At 37.8% G+C, this 26492-nt stretch overlaps 1 long non-coding RNA gene across 2 annotated transcripts in view; it reads right to left on the bottom strand.

The window, feature by feature from the left end:
* The window catches only part of LOC129010401 (uncharacterized), a 190286-nt gene that overhangs the window by 49421 nt on the left and 114373 nt on the right, over positions 1–26492 (bottom strand). For both annotated transcript variants that reach the window (XR_010122652.1, XR_008492990.1), the window contains 2 exons: positions 23205–23368; positions 21537–21590 (listed from right to left, as the gene is read on the bottom strand). This is a non-coding gene — a long non-coding RNA (uncharacterized LOC129010401). The remainder of the gene's footprint in view (positions 1–21536; positions 21591–23204; positions 23369–26492) is intronic.

Raw genomic sequence — 26492 nt, 5'->3', positions numbered from 1 at the left:
CCCTGGGTCCTCTTGTCGGCAGCGCTAGTCTGTCTACAGATGCACCATAGATAGGGGTACCATTGCCTTAGAGTCAGGGTCCAGCAAAGTACCATCTCCTGTACATGTCTCAGGCAGACATGTTGGCTGAACAACTAAGCCTTACATACACTTTTTATAAATCAAGGCCCTCTAGGTGAGCACAGAGTAAGGGCTAATAAATACATCTTAATAATTACATTTGAGACTTGATTTGGAATTGATAATGAGTAAGACTTTTGTGGGTACCTGAGGTCTCAGCCGGTTCACAAATATTAATTTTCATACATTTTTCCATTACATTAGGATGGTACTGCCTCATCCTGATGAATTCACATGTGACCGTATTTTTTTTTGGGCTAAGAAATGGATGTTAAGTGTCATTTTCAAGCAGAAGCTTGAAGAGACATGGTGCACCTTGCCACATGCACTTTTGCCTCTCCCATAGTAAGCAGCAACATTCTGGATAATGGCTGAATCAGCAAGGATGGAAAACAATGATGTAAGGACAGAGATCACAGTCAACTATCCGTGGAAAGCAAGAAACCATTTCAGTTTTAAGTGAGCAATATCTGAGGGTTGTATGTTTGCAGCATAACCTAACCTCTCTCAAGGAGTACATACCATAAAATGCTTCTTGGGTTCACTAAGTTGTTGAGTATCCTGGTCTTCCCATTTTTTTTTTTCTGTTTTCTTATGTCCTGCAACTGTCTAAGTCTTCCACTTCTAAACACATCTTTTAAGGAGGCTGGCTGTCATTGAATGTCTTCAGAGCAATTTTACACATCTTAAAATCAGTCAAGGGAAATGAAAGTTAAGTCTAAATATAATGAAATCCCAGCAGAGTACAAATAGAACTCAAAGCTCCACCTGTCCTCTAGCTTCTATTGGGTAAATATTTTCATAGGAAAAAGGTTTGCAGACAAAGCTAAGCACATTCTTCACTCCAATTTTTCACTAGGGCAAAAGGAAATTTTTATTACACACCAAGTGTTGGAAAATAAATTTATTCTTAGTTCACCCGCACTAGCCTAAATAATACTATTAAACTGATAAATAAGCACAAGCACATTTGAAAACAGAAAAGGTAAACAGGTAGAGGTTTCCAGCTCTACTTTAATGAGATTATATACCACAAAGAATTTAATACTACAAGGCATGCTAAGATGACAACATCCTAACATGTAACAACTCTTCTTTTAATCCCAATGGTATTATTGCTGAAATAATTTCCCTTGTCATTAATTGAAAGACTTTTACTCCTTTGGAATTTTTTTCCCGGGTCTATTTTATTTTAAAATTCATCATATTGCAATTTCCTTCTCAAGGTTTTAGTAGAGTTAAACAAAATGTCATTTGTTCATTTGCCAGGTATAAATTAAAATTTGAGATTGGTAAACGACAAAAGTATTTCTTTCTCCAGAAACAAAAGATTAACTCCAAAAGCCTTTTAAAAGTTGTATGACTTCTTGATAAACACTATTCTGACAGGTGTGAAATTATATCTCTTTGTGGTTTTAATTTGTATTTCACTAATTATTAGCAATGTTGAACATCTTTTTATATATCTGTTGACGAAAGATAACAAATGTTGGCAAAGATGTGCAGAAAAGGGAATTGTTGTACACTGTTGGTGGGAATGTAAATTAGCACAGTTATTATGGAAAACTGAATGGGCATTCCTCAAGAAACTAAAAATGGAATTATCATATGATCCAGCAATTCCACTTCTGGGTATTTATTCAAAAGATTTCAAATCAGTTTGTTGAAGAGACATCTGCATTCTCATGTTCATTGCAGCACTAATCACAATGACCAAACTATGGAATTAACCTAAGTATTCATCAATGAAGAAATGGATCAAGAAAATGTGGTGTACTATTCAACCTTAAAAAAAGAAAATTCTGTCATTCACAGCAACATGGATGGAACTGGAGAACATTATCCTAAGTGAAATAAGCCAGGCACAGAAAGACAAAAAGACATGTTCTCACTTATATGTGGAATCTAAAACAATCCACATCACAAGCAGAGAATACAATGGGGGTTACAGAGGCCAAGGATGGGGGTCAAAGGGCACAAAATCTCAGGCAGGAAAGATAATAGATTTTTTTTTCAGTTCTATGCTAATAATATAGTATTATACACTCAAAAATTGCTAAGAGAATAAATTTCAAATGTTCTCACCACTAAAAGTATTAAGTATTTGAGGTGATGGATATGTTAATTCATTTGATTAATTATATTTTACATTGTATTCATAAATCATAACCACTTTTATTACATAAATTTATACAATTATACATTGGCAATTTACAATTTTAAAAAATTATTTTAAAAGTTGCATGACTTAACTCCATAGCACTTAGACTTTATTCAGTATAGAAAACTAAGAGTAACAACCCTTTACCTCATCAAGGCCTCCCTAGCTATTGCACCAAGTGTGAAACCTAGTACTTTCAGCATAGCAGAACTTTCTGTCTACTGCTTAGAAATGCTCTTAGAAATGCTCAAAGAAAGGTAAAGACTGGAGACTTAGTGACTCAGACTAGAACCAGCTATTTTGTAACAGAAAAAAAAATAAATTGAAGTCTGTGTCATTCTGTATGTCTCATGCACACCAGTTTGCTAGTCTCTGTGGAGCATATCAGTCAAACATTTTTATAATAATGGGGACTTTTCTGTGAGTCTGAAGGCAACCAGCAAGATATTCCATTCATATTTTCTTCAGCTAAGATTCGTAGAAAATGATGCAATCATTATTCTTAGCATTCTACAACTTCTTTCCATATTTTTCAATTTTTGAATGCCTGGCACCTATGTGATAGACACTTTAGTAGTCTTCAAGAATATCATAGTGAGTAGAATTTACATTAGCCCTGTCCTGCAGCAGCACATACTGGAGTGAGAAAGACAACTAAACCAGCAACAGTACAAAGGAGGATAATGCAGGGTGTTTAAGGGTGAAAAGAACATGCAGCACAAGCACCTTCTCTACTGTAATCCAAGAATGAGAGCAGAGGGTCATGCAAGAGAATTTCCAATGTATCACCACCAGATATGAAATTAGTCATGCAAAAACATGCAAGGCTATCTCAGGGTGTTGGAAGCTAGAGAAAGTAACTCTGAGCACAAAATTATGGCCAGAATCTTTAGAAAATTAACGTGGGCTTTCACTGTGCAAAAGTGGACAGTCCTGTCACAGTTTTGGCTCCATAGCTCTAGAAACACAAGAAATAAAGCCAAGGAAAGGGGAGAAGCAAGCAGATGACCACTAGGTCAGAAAGGAAAGGATCAGAAATAATTGCAGAAGCCACACAGAAGTACACTATCCTAGGAGTCAGGTGACTCAGCCAAGCTGCTAGTCCCTGTGATCAGCTTTCCAGCTGTGTTCACTCATTCAACTATCAGTACAAAGCTGTAAGGAAAATATCATATTACCCCATCTTAAAGATGAGTAAAAATGAAGCTTAGATAGGATAAGTAAGCTAACTCTTTCTGCCTTCTAATCCTGAGTTTTAAACCACTAGACTACTACCCCAATTAGAATTGTCCATTAGAATTATACAACAAGGTTTTAAAAAATCTCAATGGACAGGACAACTCCAGAACAATTAAATCAAGTTCTCTGCAGTAAGCTCGGACATGAACATTTTAAAAAGCTTTTCAGGTGACACTAATGTGTAGATGAAATTGCGACCCACTATGGCCTCTGCTACCAGTCACTAGATGGTATTTAAAACATACACATAATGTTTCCCCTGAGGCCCTTATCAATAAATCAGAGAGCTAAAACTAGATGACTCTTCAGGTCCCTTCCAGGTCAAACCTTCCAAAGAATTGACCAGGAATTAGAAGTCACTAAAATGAATGCTTCCCAAAGATTTGAAAATAAGTAAGGAAATTTATGGCCTAAATAGGTCATTAATTACATAGATCTCATTTTGTCAATAGTTATAATCTTGAGGTATATTTATGAATCATCAAAAGCTATGCCTTCCAACATCATAATAAGTCCATTATTGGAATCCAGTAAGTGAGTAAGGTAATCACTCCAGTGTTATCTTTTGTGATGAATTAGAGAAGATGGGAAGAAATGAAAATCAGTTCCAATTAGTGATCTTAAATGCTACGTAAGGCATTGCAGTAAAAACTACGTAAAATTATAATGCTTGTTATTTTTAGAATTACAATGTAACCTATATGCTTTTTCTTCCCAGAAGGGCTATTTAACATAGAGTTTCAGAAAGCTGTTAAATTGATGCAGCCATGTAATGGAGTTGGATGTTTGAGGAGACAGAACTAGAAGCTGGGACCTCATAATAAGAAGGTGTCTGCTAAGACCAACAGAACATTTTCCAGATTTAATGGAATGGTCCAAAGAAGAACTGAATGGAAAAGAAGAGCAGAAGAATTAATGTTAAGTGAGTCAGAAATGCACATGGATTTATATTTTGAAAATCAATAAATTAATGTTACCAGGGGAATGGAGTGAGCCAAGAAGAGAGAATTGAAAGAAAGTCATTTCTTGTTTTAAGAACTGAAGAAGAGACCAGACAAATTAAGAAGAATGCAGCAATTTATGCAATTTTTAAGTTTTCAGATTTATGGCAAGCTGGAAAGTCGTGCTGTGGTGCCATATTCTATTGCATTAGAATAGCGGCAGAAATATTCATAAAGAAATGCAGGCTCCTTTAATCCTAATAAAACAACAATTGGTCTTTAGGCATAAGCAAATACAATCTTGCCAGTTAAAAAATAGCCACAACTGTTCATGAGGTCTATTCGTACAAAATGGGTTAAAAGGTGAACTGGAATTTGGAATGCTTGTGCCTTAGTCATGGGCATTAATGCTGAATCACTAATAAACAGCGTCTGGTGCTTTGAATGTTTCCCATGAATGTTGCTTTCTCAGCCAGAAATTGGACATTGAAAAGCATTAAGGAGCCAGCCACTTTCCTCAATACCTCACCAAGTTTGTAGATTTTTATATTCCTCTTGCCTCCTACACAATAGTATACATATATAAAAATGGTGCATTCTGGCATAGAGCTTAGCTTATCCCACTTCAGATCGACTTCATGACTCAACACAGTGATAACTGTCTATTGACATTTTCACCAAGCCTTCAAGGTAGCAAGTGCATAGAAGAGGCATGGGATGGCCGGGCGCAATGGCTCACGCCTGTAATCCCAGCACTTTGGGAGGCCGAGACGGGTGGATCACAAGGTCAGGAGATCAAGACCATCCTGGCTAACACAGTGAAACCCTATCTCTACTAAAAATACAAAAAATTAGCCTGGCGTGGTGGCAGCTACTCGGGAGGCTGAGGCAGGAGAATGGTGTGAACCCAGGAGGTGGAACTTGCAGTGAGCCGAGATCGCGCCACTGCACTCCAGCCTGGGCTACGGAGTAAGACTCCATCAAAAAAAAAAAAAAAAAAAGAAGAGGCATGGGATATAAATTATATAAATTAAGTCATTAAAGTGAAAGAATAGAGTATAATAAAGAAAGATAGGAAAAGAAGAACAGGAATGAAAGGGAAAAGTAAAAAGGACATAGAAATAAAAGGAAGGATGTGATTTGTTTTTAAAAAAAGTGGGAGGTGATGTTAGTGTAATACAAGCAGCACTGAACTACATTTGGTAAGAATTTAGTTCAATTAAACAAATATTTGAGTACCAGCAAGGTGTCAGTCATTGTCTGAAGAACTAGGGATATAACAACATATAGGATCGGGTCCATTATTTAAGGAACTTACAGCTGTTTGGTGCAAGCAGACACTTGTATGTGCATTCAAATATTCAATTGGCAAACTATTTTTTTAGTGACTACTATGTACCACGCACATCTTAGGGGCGTAGCAAACAAAAATCAATGTGGCATCATAAGTTCTATGCTAGCAGTGAGAATAAAATACCTTGACAGCACAAAAAAGAGAGTTATGGCTGCCATGATGGGATCATGGAAGGCTTCAGCAACTGTTAACATCAGAGGCCTGGCTACTAGTACCGCATCTCACACTTACCAGCTGCGTGACTTTGGACAAGTTTCAAATCACCATCATCCACTGCAATATTGTTAGAAGATGCAGATTTTTTTAATCCTATGAGAATTCTAATAATAGTGCCTGCACATCCAAATTCACAGATTAAAACCATTGGGGAAGCAATGTTTTTTACTCCCCTACCCACAAGGATGACTCTATAATATTTTTCAAATGTAAGACAGTCTGCAATTGAGCAACCACTCTATGTAGATCACAGTTTTAGATAACCAGGGTTGAGGACCTAGGGTACATGTAAAGGAGATAGAATACCTGCTCTCTGCCCATCAACCACAGTGATGACAAGCCAATAAACATAATTATGCTGGACATTACTTAATGGGCACTCCATAGCTATTCACTCCCACAACTGTTTATGGTACATTCAAGTGAGTGAATTCAAATTTTGTTATTTTGTAGAGGCATAGAGTGTTGAAACTGCTTAAATATTATCTAATCTAACTCCTTCAAACTGAGAGAAAAGTTGAATGATATTCCCAAATCATAGAACTAGCTAATAAAGTATCTAATATTAATGGCTACTCAACTCAGGCAAGTAGATGATCCCGTTTTGACAGGGAGTTAAAAAGAAAAAGATGATATTCTGTTCCTGTGAAAATAGTATGATGATATAGGATTAAGGGGAAGTGTCTCTCGGGACAAAAGTAGGTGATGAGAAATCTAATTACACACACACATGCACACACACACATTAGCTTTCAACATTGATAACCCATCTGCTTCTTAAAAATTTTAAAGAAAATATTGAGTGCAAGAGAAGTAGCTCTCAAACTTACACGTTTTCATTTAACAGATAGTTGACTTTTCTACCTTTACAGGAAAGCAACGCAATTTCTTCTCCATGCCTGACATGTTACCAGTTCATGACTAAATAATGAATAAATAGCTGCAGACAAGTAATTCTCAAGGGGGCCTCAAGGTACATCTTGGATGTTTGTGTTAATAAGTCTAGTTTCAAAGTAGAACTGGCAATCTCAAAAGAAATCGTTCTGAGCAATTCAAATCTCCAGCCATTGCAACAGGCAGCTCTTCACAAGCGTTTTGCTAATTCTAACCATGATCATATAATGCAAAATGGGATATGGGCATAACAATCTATACTGGTTGAACATTTCAAAGAATGGCCAAATGTGGCTCATGATTCTGTATTTTACCTAAAAAAATTCAAACTAATTATTGCCTCTAATCACACCAGCTCTTCAGCGAAACTAATATTAGAAAACTCTTCATCAGTGTTCCATCTTTCCTGTTTTGCCACATATTTGCAACTTTTCATCAGAAGACCTTTGCTTATTCTATATGTGATGGCAGAAGGGAGAATCAAAGGGTAGATGAGAAGCCTGTAATACCCACTGGGATTCAACTCTTGTTTATGCAAAGCTTGCAATAACTCACCTGTTAGTTAATACAGTTGCTCATTTCTCCCATCATGTGATATTCAAATATGGTGTTTGTGTGTGTGTGTGTGTGTGTGCACGTGTGTGTGTCTGTGTGTTGGGAACTGAAGGCGAGAAGAAGAAAGACAAGTGGTGATGGTAGAATTTAAAAGTAGAATCCTAAAAGGTATGTCTTAAATAATAAAAGTGATTTATATAAAAGTGATAAAGCTTGGTCATGTCTCACCCATTTATAAATGAGTTGAAAGGAGTCCAGAAACCTCAGTGACTTTCCCGGCACAAAATGGACAAATGAACTGTAAGAGTTAATGTTTATTATCTCCAGTATTATGAATCACCCTTATACATAATGACTTATCAATTTGTACTTAATTGGCAGCTTTGCAGATGTTTTGGATTTACTTTGGCAAATGTTTCATTATTCTAACTACATGATAAGCTCCTACCAGTCACAGTCGATTTGCCTTGTTTTCGCTATTTTTTCTACATGAAGTTTGGGCTTCTAATAAACCCATTGCCCAAGTGGTGAACATAGTACCCAACAGGTAGTTTTTCAACCCTTTGCCTCCTCCTTCCCTCCTCTCTTTTGGAATTCCCCGCGTTTATTGTTCCCATCTCTGTGTCCCTGTGTACCCATTGTTTAGCTCCCACTTACATGTGAGAACATGTGGTATTTAGATTTCTGTTTCCACACTAATTTACTTAGGATTATAGCCTCCAGCTGCATCTATGTTGCTACAAAGGACATGATTTCATTCTTTGTATGCCTGTGTGGTATTCCATGGTGTATATGCACCACATTTTCTTTATCCGATCCACCATTCATGGGGATCTAGTATCAGAGATTATAATGGAAATCTACTTTCTTGACAGATAACAGTTCTGATTCACACCTATTTTATCAGAACATACCATCAGAAAATTCTTCACCTCTCTTCTCAAATGAAATTCTAAAATATTCTACATTTCTAAACTTGCCCTTCTCATTTTTTCTCAGGCTTAAGGATTTTTATTTTGAATACCATAAAGCAGCATTGGACTAGGAGTGAGAAAACATCAGTTAAGTCTTGCTTCTATCTTGGACACTGGAAAAATCTCAGTAAGCCAGTAAGCATGTGCCTTATTCAAGGACTGATGGATGAATTAGCAACTGGGTGGATGAATGTCACCATTTACTCATCAACTTCAGATGGATCACTGGTCTTTGGAAACTGGATTCCTTCAGGTTTATAGTCTGTTATCTTAAATTTGTTATAATCTGTTATAATCTGTTATCTTAAAATTAAGAGAAATATTGGGTAGTTATACTGTGCCAGGTATTTAAAAGGTATTTTAAATATACAGAGCCGAAAATATACAGATAATTATATGGTTATAATTGAGTCATTAAAACAATTACCATTAACCTCATTTTACATCAGAGGAAAACTGAAATTCATGAATACTTTGTAACTGGCCGAAAGTCACATAGTGGGAAAGTGGCAGAACTTATTTACAATCCCAGTTCTCTGGGATTGAATGCTCTGACCTCTTTGTCACATGACTTCTCATTGTCTTTCTCGTTCTTTATCTCTGTGTGAACTCCATGCTGCCAATCGGTGCTTGCTTTAAGGTAAAGAATGCATTAAATCTTAGTAGCTTCAAATGCTTTGCAGTGTCTTTAAAGAAAGTATGCAGAATTCAGAAGAGGTAGGGACTATTTTTTATAATTAACAAGCCAAAGGAATAGTTATGTTACCGAGGACACAGATAGGTATCTCAATTAAAAAGAAAAATTATAGTCCTTCTAAATGTTCATTCACAGTAGACACTTTGGAATGTCTTGCTGAATGGCATTTAAAACTCTGCACAGAGTTATACATCATGCTTCAAGAGACTTTCCTTTTATCTCTCTGATTCACTAGACTTTCAATTATTCTAATAATCTGACATATATCTGGATTTATAAGTAATCTCTTAAGAGAGTCCTGCAACCATTTGCTATTTCCTGAAGCTTCCCATTTCTGGCTGCTGAAAGAATACAGTTCAGCAGCTATGTTTATTTTAATGCTTCTCTCAACCTACAAACCAAAGGTTAGTGACAAGAGCATTAAGTCAGACTGCAGATTCCTTTATTTTTCTGCTTGCATCCCAAAAAAATGTGGTTTTAAAAAATGGTGGCATATTATACTTTTAGGACAGTACTCTAAAGGCCCCAGACATAATATTGATTATTTTCCAAACTCGTTTCACCTACTTTGCATGTGTTCTTCTTTTATCAGATGAATTTAGAAATGGAATGAGTTCAGTCTGCTTGTTTTAAAAGGTGATCTCATACAAAAATATGACAAATTCTTTAGGGTTTTCTATTAGAATCTAGCTTAAATGTAAACAGGACACATTACTGAAAGCTTTGAAATCAGTTATCAGGAACTTCCTCTGCAGTATAATTCCAGTTAACTAAAACTAAACTACCCTCTGCCCATGCCCTCCAATCCCCATCCCGTTTTCCTCAATCCTAGTCCTCAGCCTTGTCTTTTTTCTGCATGTCTACCATGATCTTTAGATTACTGATGTTTGGAATGATCATCTGAGGACGTCATAATATCAGAGTCATCGAGGAAGATCAAGTATCATTTAATAACCATATTTCCAATGATAAGAAAGCTAATAACATTTTGTAATGCCAATTAAGTAATAAGTACGAAAATAAAAATAGCAATAGAACTCACTCTTAAACAACCAGAACTCCAGCTAAACAGAACAACCCATTTACCAAGAAATCTGGTTAATCATATTTCCAGTGCATTTCATACTTTAATTCACAAGGTCAGGCATATCCTGCTGTCTCTGAAGTTAATTTTGGGTTGATTCATGTATAAACAGGTATTACAGGAAAACCAGGCCAAGTGTTCCTGCAGAAAGCCAGTGGATTTTTATGTCTCTTCTGCCCACATGGAGGGAGGCAGGAGGGAATAGAGAATAAAACGATGCATATAGACCTCTGGGGTCAAATGTCAAATTCTACTGAGGTTCAGTTCACACTGCTCCACTTATTCAACCTGACTACATCATAGCAAAGAGCACGATGCCATGAGCCAGATGTAAATACTCTATTTTCGAGCTGTCAGACATTTTTGGTGGTTCACCAGCCTGACCTTCAAAATCATGTTAGTGACATTTATTTCAAGCCTAAAAGTTTCATGCCAGAGAATTTAAACACTGTAAGCATAGAAGTGGTGAGCTCTTACATCAAAGTTCAAATATCTACTTAAAAACAAAAAATGAAAAAAAAAACTTGGTTTTACCACTTAATTTTAAAATCCATCATTTTATAACCAGGGAAAAGGGAAAGAAAAAAGCAGAGAAACTAACCTTTTATTTCATGACATCAAATTATATGAAATTTAAAACTGAAGCTAGGGCACTAATTTTTTTTACACATAAATAGATTTCAAAAATTAGTTAAGGTTTAGTTTTACAATGTTGATTGTTCCACATGAGGCAAGTCATTTTTTTTTTCTTTTCCTGTATGTGTTTTCCATTTATTTTGTGTTCTCAGAAGCATCTAAAAAACTCGGTCATAAAAGTAAAGTATACAGTGTGGAGTTTTTTCTAAATACCTCAAGTGTTTTTGTAGCCAAAACTGTCTGCCGCCTTTCCTTTGGAGAACCACGAACACTGAGTTACCCTCTAAATGAGGCAGACAACTATCTTTCTTCAGCAATGCCATTCTAGAAAATTAGGTTATATTTTGTCAAAGTAAACTATATAATACATTTACAGAGGAAAAAAAAAAAAAAAAAAAAAAGAAGACAATGTGGCCGGGCATGGTGGCTCATGCCTGTAATCCCAGCTTTGGGAGGCTGAGGCAGGTGGATCACTTTAGGTCGGGAGTTCGAGACCAGCCTGACCAACATGGAGAAACCCCATCTCTACTAAAAATACAAAACTTAGCTGAGCGTGGTGGCACATGCCTGTAATCTCAGCTACTCAGGAGGCTGAGGCAGGAGAATCACTTGAACCCGGGAGATAGAGGTTGCAGTGAGCCGAGATTGCACCACTGCACTCCAGCCTGGGCACAAGAGTGAAATTCAGCTAAAAAAAAAAAAAAAAAAAATGCATCTATATCTCAAGTAACGGAAGGTAAGCCCTTCCACAGATCTCTCCAAATATTTTGTCCCTCTTCAACTTTCAACTCTGATTACACTTCCAAACAGGTCAACAGTAAACATGTAGAGACTTTCTAATGGTTTATATATACCAGTCTCCTTAAACAGCTGTATTTTGAGGAAAAAATCTTGTCTTTATCTCCTTTTGTATCTCCCACAGACAGCGCTCTGCCAGGAAGTATTTAAGAAGTACTTGTTGAAGTAATTTTTCTTCAAAACCACAAAGCTACACACACATACATGCATGATACAAAGTTGCCCTACGGAGATAGAAAGGGGCTTATTTTGTCACATAGCAAGGATGATCCATCTAAAAGAAGGAGGCTCAAGAGCTGAAAATGAATCTAAGAGGTACTTCTCCAGGCACTATGAAACTGTCACAGTACTATCCATAGAGTGGAAAACAATGAAGTACTCGTTGACAGTTGCACTTAACACCTGCTGGCCCACCCAGCTAAGTGGGCCAGCAGAGTAATGTAATTATCCAGGTGACTCATGGAAATAAGCCATTTTTAGCTGAAATATCTAAGCAGCTCAAGCTAAAGTAGGTTGTTACCTAGGTCATTCAGGCAAAAGCGGGTTGTTTTGTTTAAATTTTCTGGTGGTAGGGGAAAGTGTGGAGGCAAACTGAACAAGAAGTTCAGCAAGAAGCTCTCTCAAAACCTCAGAATTGCTGCTTATGACATGCCAGGTAGGCTCCATGTAATACTAAAAGGAGAAGGAATTAACATTTTAGTTGTCTCTTATTCTACTGCATGCACACACAGACATAGTTTTAATTTGAAACCAGGAGCTTTCGATCTTTAGAAGAAATGACCTTTTATCATCAGTGATCAGTGAAAAGAACTGTCTTTTCTGATACAAGGTCTCACTCTCATGCCCAGGCTGGCATACAGTGGTGTAATCATAGCTCACTGCAGCCTCAACCTCCTGGGCTCAAATGATCCTCCTGTCTCAGCCTCCCAAATAGCTAGGACTATAGGTGCAAGCCACCATACCCAGCTAATTTTCTAATTTTTTGTAGAGGTGGAGACTTGGTATGTTACCCAGGTGGTATTGAACTCCTAGGCTCAAGCAATCTCCCTGCCTCAGCTTTCCAAAATGCTGGGATTACCCTCCTGATTATTTAAATTAAGACTGTTCAAGCACTGAAAAGTACTTCAAAGACATCAGTTCATTTAACAGCAGGTCCTGACACAAAAACCATAGTAAAGTTTCTGATCCTTATGGAAAGAAACATTTAAGGCCAGTGCTGTTCACGTCGAATACATCTGATGCTCAAGAGTCCTTACACATGCTACTAAAAGGGGGATTGATGGCAGCCACTGGGGGAGTTCTGCACTGGCACAGAGCTTTCCCATCTTAGGGTCTGCCCAACCTGTTTCCCTACTTGTCCATGGTATTTCCTGCCAGGGTCAGGAACCATTTTTCTTTTCTGGCTCTCGACAGCAGCATTGCTTGGACTTGTGTCTCAGTAGGATGCTCTATGTTTTATCTGCATGCTCTTCTCACTGTAAGCTCTAAAACCACAGGCTGCACCAAAGAAACCATTGTGCTTTTCCAGACCACAGCAAGCTCAGCTTCAGTGAAAAGGGACAGAGAGTGATACAACAGGGTAGGGCAGTACGAATAAGATACTCCAAGGAATAAGGACATTCAAGCTCTAGAGACATCTCTTGGCCACAGATCAGTTCCACTGTTAACCCCTTGATAGTTAGTGGTCCACAGTATAGAGTCTGGATCAGGTTAGACAGACATAGGACTCCACTTCTTTCATTTACTAGTGAAAAAACTTTTTAAAAGTTTCTTTAACCTCTCTAAACCTCATTTTTTTCATCTGTAATATCAAAATAACTATAAAAACAGCATTGATTGTTTGTTAAGAAGATCAGATGAGATAATGTCTATAAAGCACTAAGCATAGGGATGGTACATAATCCACTTTCCAAAATGGTGACTACTTGATCACTACCATCATCACTTCCTTCTCAGTGCTTTAGGTCTTGTCCCATTTATCACTCCTCATGAGTAGCATCCACTCCCTGGAACATCACAAAAGGAAACCCAGGTGAATAGTTTTCCACTTTCTTTTGCAACCCCAAATTAAATTCGTGGCACGATAGACATTTTCTTTTTTTTTTTTTTTTTTTTAAATTTCTTTTTTTTTTCTTTTATTATTATTATTATTATTATACTTTAGGTTTTATGGTACATGTGCCCACAAAAATCACAAGCATTCTTATACATCAATAACAGACAAACAGAGAGCCAAATCATGAGTGAACTCCCATTCACAATTGCTTCAAAGAGAATAAAATACCTAGGAATCCAACTTACAAGGGATGTGAAAGACCTCTTCAAGGAGAACTACAAACCACTGCTCAAGGAAATAAAAGAGGATACAAACAAATGGAAGAACATTCCATGCTCATGGGTAGGAAGAATCAATATCATGAAAATGGCCATCCTTCCCAAGGTAATTTACAGATTCAATGCCATCCCCATCAAGCTACCAATGACTTTCTTCACAGAATTGGAAAAAACTACTTTAAAGTTCATATGGAACCAAAAAAGAGCCCGCATCGCCAAGTCAATCCTAAGCCAAAAGAACAAAGCTGGAGGCATCACGCTACCTGACTTCAAACTATACTACAAGGCTACAGTAACCAAAACAGCATGGTACTGGTACCAAAACAGAGATATAGATCAATGGAACAGAACAGAGCCGTCAGAAATAATGCCACATATCTACAACCATCTGATCTTTGACAAACCTGAGAAAAACAAGAAATGGGGAAAGGATTCCCTATTTAATAAATGGTGCTGGGAAAACTGGCTAGCCATATGTAGAAAGCTGAAACTGGATCCCTTCCTTACACCTTATACAAAAATCAATTCAAGATGGATTAAAGACTTAAATGTTAGACCTAAAACCATAAAAACCCTAGAAGAAAACCTAGGCAATACCATTCAGGACATAGGCATGGGCAAGGACTTCATGTCTAAAACACCAAAAGCAATGGCAACAAAAGCCAAAATTGACAAATGGGATCTAATTAAACTAAAGAGCTTCTGCACAGCAAAGGAAACTACCATCAGAGTGAACAGGCAACCTACAAAATGGGAGAAAATTTTCGCAACCTACTCATCTGATATTTTCTAAGATATTTAACTAGTAGTAATATTAAGAAAATCAGGAATAAAATACCTTCAACCTATGAGCTTGTCTTCATCTTTTTGGTCATCTTTTGGCTGACACAATCATAGCCATTCATGAATTTGTATGGCCAGAGTTGGAAAGGCTAAAAGACTAAAGGAAAGAGTCATCTTCAGTGACAAAAGAAAGGCAAGTTATATTGGACATTTAACTAATGGATTGGCATCCTGGGGATTGGAGTTCAGGTTATCAAGATGAGATAGAAGGAAAGTGAGAAGGAGGAAGAGGAGGAGGAGGAAGAGAAGGAGGAGGCGGAGGAAGAGAAGGAGGAGGAAGAGGAAGAGAAGGAGGAAGAGGAGAATGAAGGAGGAGGAGGATGAAGAGGAGAATGAAGGAGGAGGAGAAGGAACAGAAGGAGGAGGAGGAAGAGAAGGAGGAGGAAGAGGAGGAGGAGGAAGAGAAGGAGGAGGAAGATGGAGGAGGAGGAGGAAGAGAAGGAGGAGCAGGGTGGAGGAGGAGGAGGAAGAGAAGGAGGAGGAGGAAGAGAAGGAGGAAGAGGAGGAGGAGGAAGAGAAGGAGGAGGAGGAAGAGAAGGAGGAGGAGGAAGAGAAGGAGGAGGAGGAAGAGAAGGAGGAGGAGGAAGAGGAGGAGGAGGAGAAGGAGGAGGAAGAGGAAGAGAAGGAGGAGGAGGAGGAAGAGGAGGAGGAGGAGGAGAAGGAGGAGGAAGAGAAGGAGGAGGAGGAAGAGGAAGAGAAGGAGCAGGAGGAGGAAGAGGAGGAGGAGAAGGAGGAGGAGGAAGAGGAGGAGGAGGAAGAAAAGGAGAAGGAGGAGGAAGAGGAAGAGAAGGAGGAGGAAGAGGAAGAGAAGGAGGAGGAAGAGGAAGAGAAGGAGGAGGAAGAGGAAGAGAAGGAGGAGGAGGAAGAGAAGGAGGAGGAGGAGAAGGAAGAGGAAGAGGGAGGAGGAGGAGGAAGAGAAGGAGGAGGAGGAGGAGGAAAAGAAGGAGAAGGAGGAGGAGGAGGAGGAGGAGATTGTAGGCAGTGACAGCAAAGAAGAAATCAGAATCCTGATGCTACTAGACATATTTCTTAAAAGAAGAGGGAGACGTGGTTGTCTAGAAAGCATCAATGTCTCTAAAATGTAAGAGAGTTATTTTATAAAAAGACTGTCCTGGAAAATCTGGACTTTGGTGTTACTACCATTGGGACAACAAATCCTTTATATATATTAGAGTTTGGACTGCCTGTGTTTAGTCTAGTATGAAGCCCTTTTCTATGAGACCTCCCTATTCATTTGCATTGAGTCCCCATTGCTAGTTGTCTGAACCAGGTGTTCAGGTAACATTATTAGCTTTTAGAAATTTCACTTCTCTTTTAGAAGTGAAAAATCTGTGATTTATGTTTTTTATTTTTGTACATAGTGGCACACACATTTTGATATTCACCTCAGTTACATCATGGTTATATATCAGGGTATTTTTAATTAAAAAATTATCAGGTTACATTTCTGTTATTTGGTATTTGGTCACTGATAAGAGATCTGCCACTTCTAAATTCCAATATGACAGAGAACTAAATCCAGCAGATTTGCTATTTATAAATTCTTATCCATCACAATGACTTCAAGCTAAGAAGAATGTGGTCCTTCAATTACATACAAATTATCTTCTCTCCTATCTGCAAAAGAAATTAGAATAAAAATTAAATTGAAAAACTGTCTTCAATTAAAAAAAAACCCTGAAGGAAAATTACTTCTATAATCAACAATATAATGCTTTATTAAAATCCCATTAAGCTGTACTGTTTGTCATGTTGCTCCCCTGCTTAAAGCCTTTCAACTACTCCCACTTTCTTTCTGCCAAGTTCGTGATGCCCAGTAAGATTTAGTCCCTCCATATCTCTCCAAGCTGACATTTTGCCAATCTCTCCCATGCTTCTTCTCTCCCTTTCTCCAGTCACACAAGCCTTCATTCGATTCTATCAAAGGACTAAATCTCTTTCTACCCCAGGCCCTTTGCATGTACAGATATCTTTACTTAGGTGCTTACTTCTCAGTTCATCCCATCCCCTACTTTTCCATTACCCTATTGCACAGGCTCCTAGATTCTGTGCTTACCCATTATAGTAGATGTTCATAATCACAATTAATCCACTATTGGAGTACTATCTCTCTCTCTGATAGACTCAGATTTTCAAGAAAGTAGATACTTTATCCTTCATTACTATATCCTCTGCTCCTAACAAGAAAGCATATAATAGGTGCTCACTAAAAAGCAACGAGCTGATGGAATAAATAATAGAAATTTTAGTGAAACCTATAATATTATATTGCCCACATTTACAACTTCTTCCTTGCTTAACTGAAAGTATCATAGCCCTTCTATGTAGCTGGAACTCTTTTATAGGTACCTAGAGGGAGCAAATGTCAATAGTCCTTTTTTTGAAGTCCCAAAGGAAATGATTACTGTAACAGATTCTAGTGGACAGAACTACCTTGACTCAGATCTGCTTCACATGAAAGGATCCAGTATTTTTATTAAAATTCCTTGGCTCTCTGTCTGTCCATTTCAACTGGAATTCTCTCTACTCACCTAACCAAGCCCATGAAAGATAAAATACTTTTCAAAGTCAAATGTTCATTTTTTTATCTTTAAAAAGGAAAATACTGACAACTGAGAAACTGGTTCCTTATAAAATTCTTATCCATTTTCCCTCTTTCATTCTTTCTATGTAGTTACGATGTCACGAATTCAATTCTAGTGCCCCATCAAGTGCTGCAGCTAAGAACTAGAACTACTTTGCAATTGCTCAAATTATAGTGAACATCAGATAAAGCATTTGCTATCTCCTGTTCTCTATTTTTGGGGGCCACAAATAACTGAGCACAAGCAGTGCTACCCACTGCAAGCAACACAATTCATTCTGGAGGTTTGAATGTGGGGAGAATAGTCTTGCAGTTTCAGGAATGTGCTAGTCACATAAGTTATCTTCTTAACAATCCAAGTTGACCAAAATATCGTGAAACCAGCCAAGATTCTTCTTGTGAACAGCATCTTCCCACCAAAATGTCTACTATACAGTGGTGCTATTATTTGCCATCCATGTCTGGTTAGCACTAAAATAGAAAGGTAAAGCAATCATTTCTTGTGAGACTTTTTAAAACAATTTGCACAATAATCAGACAACTCTCAAATGGCCTGTCCCAAGATTTAAGACACAAGATTCTTTCAAATAAATAAAATGGAAACACTACTTCCGACAGCCCAAAGAGAGGTTTGTTGATACTGGTTTCCTTCAAGCTGTCCTGTGATCAAATCGAGTCAACTGCGTAAGTGTCTTCCCAGCCTCAAGAGAGGGTTAGTTCAGGGAGCAATACAGTTTACAAAGGATCAGTTGCCAAAGTGTGAGCTTTGGCTTGGCTCCACTTCTCTTATGAAAGGAAACAATGCAAAGTCTCCTGACATTGGAGATTCGATTAAACAGGATTCAACTATTTAGAACGTGACTACCCAGAATGAAGTAAAATTGAAATACAGTTAATTTGACTAATGCAATCCCTTTTGCTCCTGGGCCTCAATCCCCTCCCTCTCCCACACACACACACACACACTTTTACCTCATTAACTCGTATTTAAAGACACAGATCAGGCTTCTTTTTCTCAGTCCACCTCCTACCCCCTATTCTGGTAGGATGCCTCTACTTAGTGTTCCATAGAACCGTGCTCACTGCTATCATATGACTTACAATTTGTTTTAAGTTACCTGTTTCTTTTTCTTTTGCCTTAAAAAGACTGTGAGCTGCTTAATGGCAGAAATCTTATTTCATTCATCCTTATATTTAAGTACTCAGTTTTGTTCCTGGCCAATAACTATTTGATACAAGAATGAATTAAGGAATTATACTAAAAGATTCACTTTGGAGTCTCAAAACAGCTAACAAGGTAACTTTCTTAGAACTGAGGATATCTTTTTCCTGTTATCCTGAAATCTACAGCCTGAAAGTACAAACTGAGATTACTGACTCCACTTAACTTTTTGCAGATGCTGTAACTTCCCTCCAATTCTTCCATGGAAAGTGCTGCTCCCTAGTATCCACTTAGCCTGTCACATCAAGGAGTCAGAACATGCTCCTCCTGCTTCCCCACAGCTGTTTCCATGCCTCTCATCCACTGTCTTGTCATTTCCTTGAAACTCTCCATTCACTGGCATTGCTCTTATCCACTGTATCCACCATCTCTACCAACATTCAGTGCAGCCCCATATATTCTCTCAGGACATTGTTAATTGGTTTATAGTTGTATTAGTCCATTTTCACACTGCCAATAAAGACATACCCAAGACTGGGTAATTTATAAGAAAAAAGAGGCATAATGGACTCACAGTTCCATGTGGCTAGGGAGGCCTCACAATTATGGCAAAAGGTGAAAGAGGAACAAAGGCACATCTTCCGTGGTGGCAGGCAAGAGAATGTGTGCAGGGGAACTGCCTTTATAAAACCATCAGATCTCATGAGACTTGTTCACTATCACAAGAGCAGCATAGGAAAAACCCACCTTTGTGATTCAGTTACCTCCCACTGGATCTCTCCCATGACGTGTGGAGATTATGGTAGCTATAATTTAAGACGAGATTTGGGTAGGCACACAGCCAAACCATATCATAGCTATTCTCTTCTGTAGTCTCCCCCATTATCTTAAGCAACTCCACTACCAACACTGAAAAATAATCTAAGTTCCCAATTCCTTGACCTCCTCTGCTTCAGTGTCTTACATCCAAGCACTAAGTCTTGATTCTTTGATTTACTTGCCTCCTCCTGTCTGTCTTCCCCTGCATAGGAATGCTGATTAGGAAAGAGAGATATGATTGTGTAGAGACAGGGCTTTCCCTGAGGCTAAGAATCCTAGGCAAAACAGAAATTGTCTATGAGCCACGGAACAAAGGGAAATAGGTCATTCATCTTGGGCAAGGAATACCAAGAAAGTAAATATGGGTTCAAAATATCAAGTACAGTGAAAGAAGATAAAATTAGTCTGAGTGGTAAAAATCCAGAAAAAAAGGTGGAAGTAGTCATGGTTTTTAGCACTCCCTCAGTTGCCAAAAAGACCTGGTAATTGTCAATTTTTCAACTTACTCTCACATTCGTCCTTTCACCCTCATCCCTACCTTTGGAGACAAGCCTGACTCTGCCAGACAGTCTTAAGACTTTTGTGATGCAGAATGAAAGGGAGGGTCTAAAGAGCCAGGAGAAAGAACTGGGGAAAATTAGTAGGAGGAGTATGAATAGGGCTGCTCTCCTTGAGGGCTAGATTGACAGCAAAGAATGGTAGGGTGGGAAGTAGAAGGCTCCAGCAGTAGCCTGGAGAATTGAAAAGGAAAGAAAACAAATGCAAAAATCAGATCCCCATATGTCTTCCAAGGAATGCAAATGGAATTCCTCAGTGTGTGTGTGTGTGTGTGTGTGTGTGTTTATCTGTACTTCACTTTAGGCCTGAACCATGTAGGTCACAACCTCAATTAACTTACTTTGTAATCCAACATGGAATTTTAGTATCAGACAGTGGACCAGAATGAGTGAGGATATTTAGGATGCAGAGTATTCCATGGAGTGGCCAGCTCCTGAGTGAGCAGAGAGCTGAGAAGGCACAGAACCAACTTGGGCAGACTCAACCTCCCACTACTGCTAGTTTGCAGAGTACTAATCCCTAACCTGGATCAACCCAACCATCTGTTTCTGTGGGCTTGCTCCCAAACTACCAAATGCAATTGGAGAAAATTGGCGGAAAAACAAATTTACAATTTTCAAGCTCAGCTGGACCATCCGTATTGCTCAGCAATTCTTTTACTTATCCATGATTGGTTCCTTTTTCCATTTTCAATAGCAGCATTGCCAATATGTTATCTTCTTTTTCAGGACTCCAACCCACTTTCTCCATTCATGCATGCAATTCAACCACCATTTGCTGAGCACTTACTATGTTCTGAGTACTTTTATAAGGGTTTGTAGATGATAAAAAATAGTCACAAATTCTTCATCAAAAAGGCAGAGTCTGTCTCCCTACTTCCCAAATGTGGCCAAGCTACCTGATTTCCTTTGGCCAATACAGTGCATCAGAAATAATGTTGCACTATTTTCAAGCAAGGTCTCAAGAGTCCCTGCAACTTCCTCGCACCCTCTTGGAACTCTGATACCACCAGGCTCTGAAAGCCCCAATATAGGCTCCTTGAGAATGAAAGACAACATAGATGGAGACAAACAGTCAACTCAGCCATCATAGCTAAGCCCAGCCACCAGTCAACCCACCACCTAAATACAGCCACCTGAGGGAGCCGAGGTGCGACCATAGGCTAGGCCACAGAATTCACTATTAGTGATTTATTATGCAGTACTTCACTCTGGCCTGTGAACTCCTCGCCTAGTCCACCAAACATGAACTTTTGGATGTATGTCTAGTCAATGTGACTTCTGCTATAACAGAAAAACACTGAAATCATAGTGGTTTTACATAATAGCAGTTTCTTTCTTTCTCTTTTAAGTCTAATCAGCTGCTGACTGGCTTCTCAAGATTGCTGCATTCCATCGTTTAGGAACCCAGGGTTTTCCATTTGGTGTCTCTATCTTCTCTAAGTCCTCAGAATCCCTTTCATTCAACCAGAAAATGGGAGATACTTAATGGGAGGCAGGCAATATATGAGAGAGGAAGTAGAAGATTACATGAAAATTTGTTAAGGATCAGGAGTGAAATGCCATACCTCTGCCCACATTCTCTCATCTTGACAAGTGCATCTGAGAAATAGTCTATATGCCTAGGAGGAAAAGAGGACTCGTTTTAGTGAACATATAGCAGTCTCTTCAATTATCTACCCTTTGTCACCAAGTGAATATTTCACTCTTTATTTCAAATATTAACTGTCTCCCCAGAGAAGACAACCTAGCAATTCATCCAATCATTCTAATCAGCTCAAAGTTCAAGATCCCTAGGCCAGATGCAGTATCTTCCCTCAGGTCTGAGAGAGGTTTTTATGGACCAGCAATTTATATTCTAAAAAATAATCTCTGAATGATGGAACAGGGAAAGGATAGTTGCAATAAAAATTCACATTTGGGGCCAGACGCGGTGGCTCATGCCTATAATCCCAGCACTTTGGGAGGCCGAGGCAGGCGGATCACAAGGTCAGGAGATCGAGACCAACCTGGCTAACATGGTGAAACCCTGTCTCTACCAAAAATACAAAAAATTAGCCGGGCGTGGTGGCAGGTGCCTGTAGTCCCAGCTACTCAGGAAGCTGAGGCAGGAGAATGGTGTGAACCCAGGAGGCAGAGCTTGCAGTGAGCAGAGATCCTGCCACTGCACTCCAGCCTGGGCAACAGAGCAAGACTCCCTCTCAAAAAAAAAAAAAAAAAAAAAAAAAAAATCACATTTGGAAAAGGAACGAGTGAAAAACACACAGCAGTCATCAGTTCCTAGCAATTCTGAAATTCTGCTGGGTGGGCAGGAAAGCCCTTTGTCCTGGAGTAAGGAAACATCCTAGATTAGACTGATTTTATTCTCTGAGAAGAACTCTCTTGTCCATTGTTCTACGTTGGCCCCGGATCCACCGTCTCTGGAATATTCTTCCTTGCCCATTATCCTCCACGGCTACATATAAGATAAGCTTTTGGGAATATGCCTTCTTTGATAATGTTAGCCTTTGTAGGAACTTCCTGCTAGGGCAAACATTGAACCCATAGTTTGTATTCAGGTTTGAAAAAATCAGTCTTTTATTTTTTACTTTAATCTCATGAATTTTTAGCAGCACAATTCACATAAAAACTTAGTAAGCTTCTGATCTATTTGCTTTCAGTCTCTTCCAAATACTAGTAGCCTAACAATTCTTTCCTCCATATAATTCTACAGCCTACATATTTCTTCGCATCTGTGTATTTCTTTGCTATCTCACTTTCTTGTTATTATCTTTCATACATTAATGGCAGCTATCTTTAGCTTATCTGAAACGAAAATTTCTCTAAGCGGAATGTTAGCATAAGGCTGAGGCTTTTCTTTGAATGAAAAGCCTTATTGGACCTCTGTTGCCCAAACTCTTTCTCAGTTTTCTCTCTCACTTTGCTAACCCTCATAAGACCTCTGGTTTCTCCCCATTTCCTTCTAACTTTGCTTTAATATCAGCCTATTCTTGCCTAATCTCATTTCTTTCATGTAACACTTAGGGCAGCTAATAGTGGCCAACATACACTCTCACTTTGACCCTTTTCAACAATTTCCTCTAGCAACAAAGTCAAGGTCCTTCAAGGTCTGGCTCCAACACCCTTTTCTGTGTCACTCTACTCTGTTATTTATCACGTCCATCAATCCTGTCTATGATCCAGTCCTCTGAGCTGTTCCCTGCTTCCCAGACATCCCATGTCCTTTCACATCACACCTTTGCCTTTGCTGATTTCTGGTGATTAAAAATTCTGACATAAGTTTAAGGTTCTGCTTAAATATATCTTCTCTGAAGTTGTCCACAGCCATGTCTCATCCAATAACTTCAGTCAAAATGAGTTTCTTCATCCTCTGCTGTCCCAAAACAATTTGATTTTAATCCTAGTAGAATACAGAATAACATTATTGTTATAGTTTATATAATTATTTTTGTCCCTCAACTTAACTCTTTACCATTAGTTACTAAAGAAGAAGCATTTAAGGTTACATAACTTTGGCCCCTGGTATATAATATTGATAGCGGGAGCTCAGTTAATGTTTGTTAAAATTAAATAGATGCATAAAAAGTTAACAGTATTCTAGTCAATTGAATAATTCTGCCCACCCACATAACCTCAATCACCATGACCAAATCAAGTATGCAACAATCTACCCTGATGATTAATTAGGCCAAAATAACCAAGCCAGGATAGGACAATCAGATCATTTTGCAATGACAGAACCATTCTAATTTTTTTCAGAGTATTAAAAGAGAGAAGTTACTAACAATGCACAGATGGCCTAAAGGAGCTAATGCACTCCATCTCCAAAGAGCAGACACTTTATTTTCTTGTTGCCACCAAGACAAGACTCATTATCTAATTTTGTGCATCTGTCTTAAAGTTATTTTATAAGTACAGACCGTTACTTTAAAAGGACAATTTTTGGTAACTGTTTAGAACTATTTCATTTAAATGCATGAAATCATGAAAATGTAATGCATTTTCAATGCATGAAATCATTGAGAAATGCAGACAGGCATAGAAAAATGGATATCTTTAGATGATTCTCATTGATACTGCTTTGGATTCCTGTTCACAGCACAAAGTTCTTGAAGAACACGGAATCTCATTTTGTGATTGTTACAGATACGTATGTAACATATTCCATTATGTATCTTTTATTTTCCACTCATTTATTTTGATAATATCTTGAATTTTAATAATTTCACATGTGATTTCTGGTTGTGTTTTTCTATTTTTTCTTAGACCAATAGCTTTTTAGAGCTAGAAGAAACCTAAAAATCCTACAGCCCTATCCCTTTATTTTGTGGAAACTCTAAAAGGTCAAGTGACTTGCCCAAAATTGAGTAATAAGAAAACAGTAAGATTAACAACCAGGTTTCCTGAATCCACTAAAAATGGAAGTGGCATGATAAAACTAACATTTACCAAAGCCATGTTAGTATTTGTTTGTTCTACTTTCAGTTCAGTCCAATTAAATAATTTTTTCCATTTATAAGTCATTGGGGAGAAAATATAATACTGCTTTACTAAATTGGCCAAGGACTATGTACAACATATGTTTACCATAATTCTACCAAAGTATCTGTGACTTTTAAAATTCCTGTTCTTAGTCAGACTAGAGATTTATTTCATATTTCAACACTATTTGCTTACACATACACACACACACACATATTTAGTAGCCCAGGTTAATTGGCAGATGCTTCCTTAACTAATGTTCATGACTAACCAACAATCTTACTCTGTCTGAATGCTTCAGATGCAGCAGCCACTTTTTTCTTGGTGATTTAATCACTTCCTTCCATTTAATTACTTTGAGGATTAACTGTGGGCAAATGTATTCCAATAATAGGCCAATCTACAAAGAGCAGGAAGCTTTCCTTATGGTCCCAAGGGAAATTTAGCACTTCCGATTGTAACTGCGTTACAGCTCTCATGTTTCTTTTAGCCCTTAAGCCATGTGTGTCACCTTGCCTGTTTGAGTGTAAAAAAAATGTCACGGGTTGCACTGTTTACATGCTAGCATTTGTACACAATTTCTGGCAGAATAAAGATGGCTTTTCTTAATCTGGGCCATACAGGAAGCTATTTCTTTCCAAATCAAGTCATTAATGCTTAAACAAGCAAACACTACAGCCAAGACAAAAATCAATTTGCAAAAAGGGGAGGCTTTTTTCCAAACTCTCCAGCAGTCGTTAGGGAAGATGCTTTTACAATCTAGTGCTTTAGAGTATTACAGTATTAGGTTAGGTCAATCCTATTTTTCTAGTTGGATTTATTTTGAGAGTCAAGGTGATGAGTAGTTTTGAATACTATCAGCAGTGTCTCTATCAGCAATGTTTTCACTACCAGAAGAAATAGTTCTTATTCTAAATAACAAGCATAGAAATCTGTCCAGTGACCTTCATTTGACCTCTTGGCCACATGTGTCTGGGTATCTTCCAATGGCTGAATGCTCTATGAGGGTGGTTTCCAAACTTTGCTGCAAATTAGAATTACCCGGGGAGCTTTTTAAAATCCCAGTGTCCAGGTTGCACCCATCCCAATTAAATCAGAATATCTGAAGGGTGGGAGCCAGCATTATTTGTTAATAATCCCTTGAGGATTGCAATGTGTAGAAAAAGTTGAGAGCCAGTGACTGTGACATTTCTGGCTCATGTTGCTTTCTGGTAGATAGATTCTCAGACTGAAAGTAAAAAGGAATTTTTTTTTCTGTTCTGATTTCCAGATTTGTAAAATCAAGAAATATTAAAGATACACGTATTTATTTGGGAGATATGTTTATTAAAATAGAGGAAAACATTTACATCAATAGTCATGAAACAGTTTATATTATTTGACCTACCTATTTTAATTCAGAAATTTGTTTGAAAAAGATAATCAAAGATGCATGTCCATAGCAATGTTAAATTTTAAAATATTTAAAGAAATTGTCCTATTAATATGTCATAATTTAATGAATTACAAAATGGCTGTGTGAAGAACCATATTTTTATTAAATGTGTTTCATTACACAGAAAAGCCCTCTAAGTATAATGTTAAGTACAAAAACATAACATGTATTTGCATATATCATATATATGGACATATACACCTACACATATACATCCATTTATATATCCTGTCTATATATCATATATAAATTACATTTGAAATTATCTGCATGGACAAATATATATAAATGCCTAAATGCAAAAGGACACATCTGGAAGGTCACACTTTAAATAAGGAAAAGGGTTTATTCTATACAGAGTAGTGAGGCTCGGCAAAGTGAAGAGAGAGTTTTTCTTTGTATTACATATACTTCTTTATTGTTTGCATTGTTACAATATTAGCATGAGATTATTAAAATTTAAAATAAACAGAATTAAAACAAACCAGAAAAGTAAACACACTTTAATACAGAGAAAAAGACCCAGCAAAATGTAAATATAAATGGTACCTCTGATTTATCAGACAGAAACATATATTTTTGTACTGTTTATTATACTATAAAATTT

Source organism: Pongo pygmaeus, chromosome 10 (genome assembly GCF_028885625.2).
Source record: "Pongo pygmaeus isolate AG05252 chromosome 10, NHGRI_mPonPyg2-v2.0_pri, whole genome shotgun sequence".
NCBI classification, from domain to species: Eukaryota; Metazoa; Chordata; class Mammalia; order Primates; family Hominidae; genus Pongo; species Pongo pygmaeus.
Note: the sequence above shows the minus strand (reverse complement) of the source record. Positions and strands in the feature narration are given on the sequence as shown.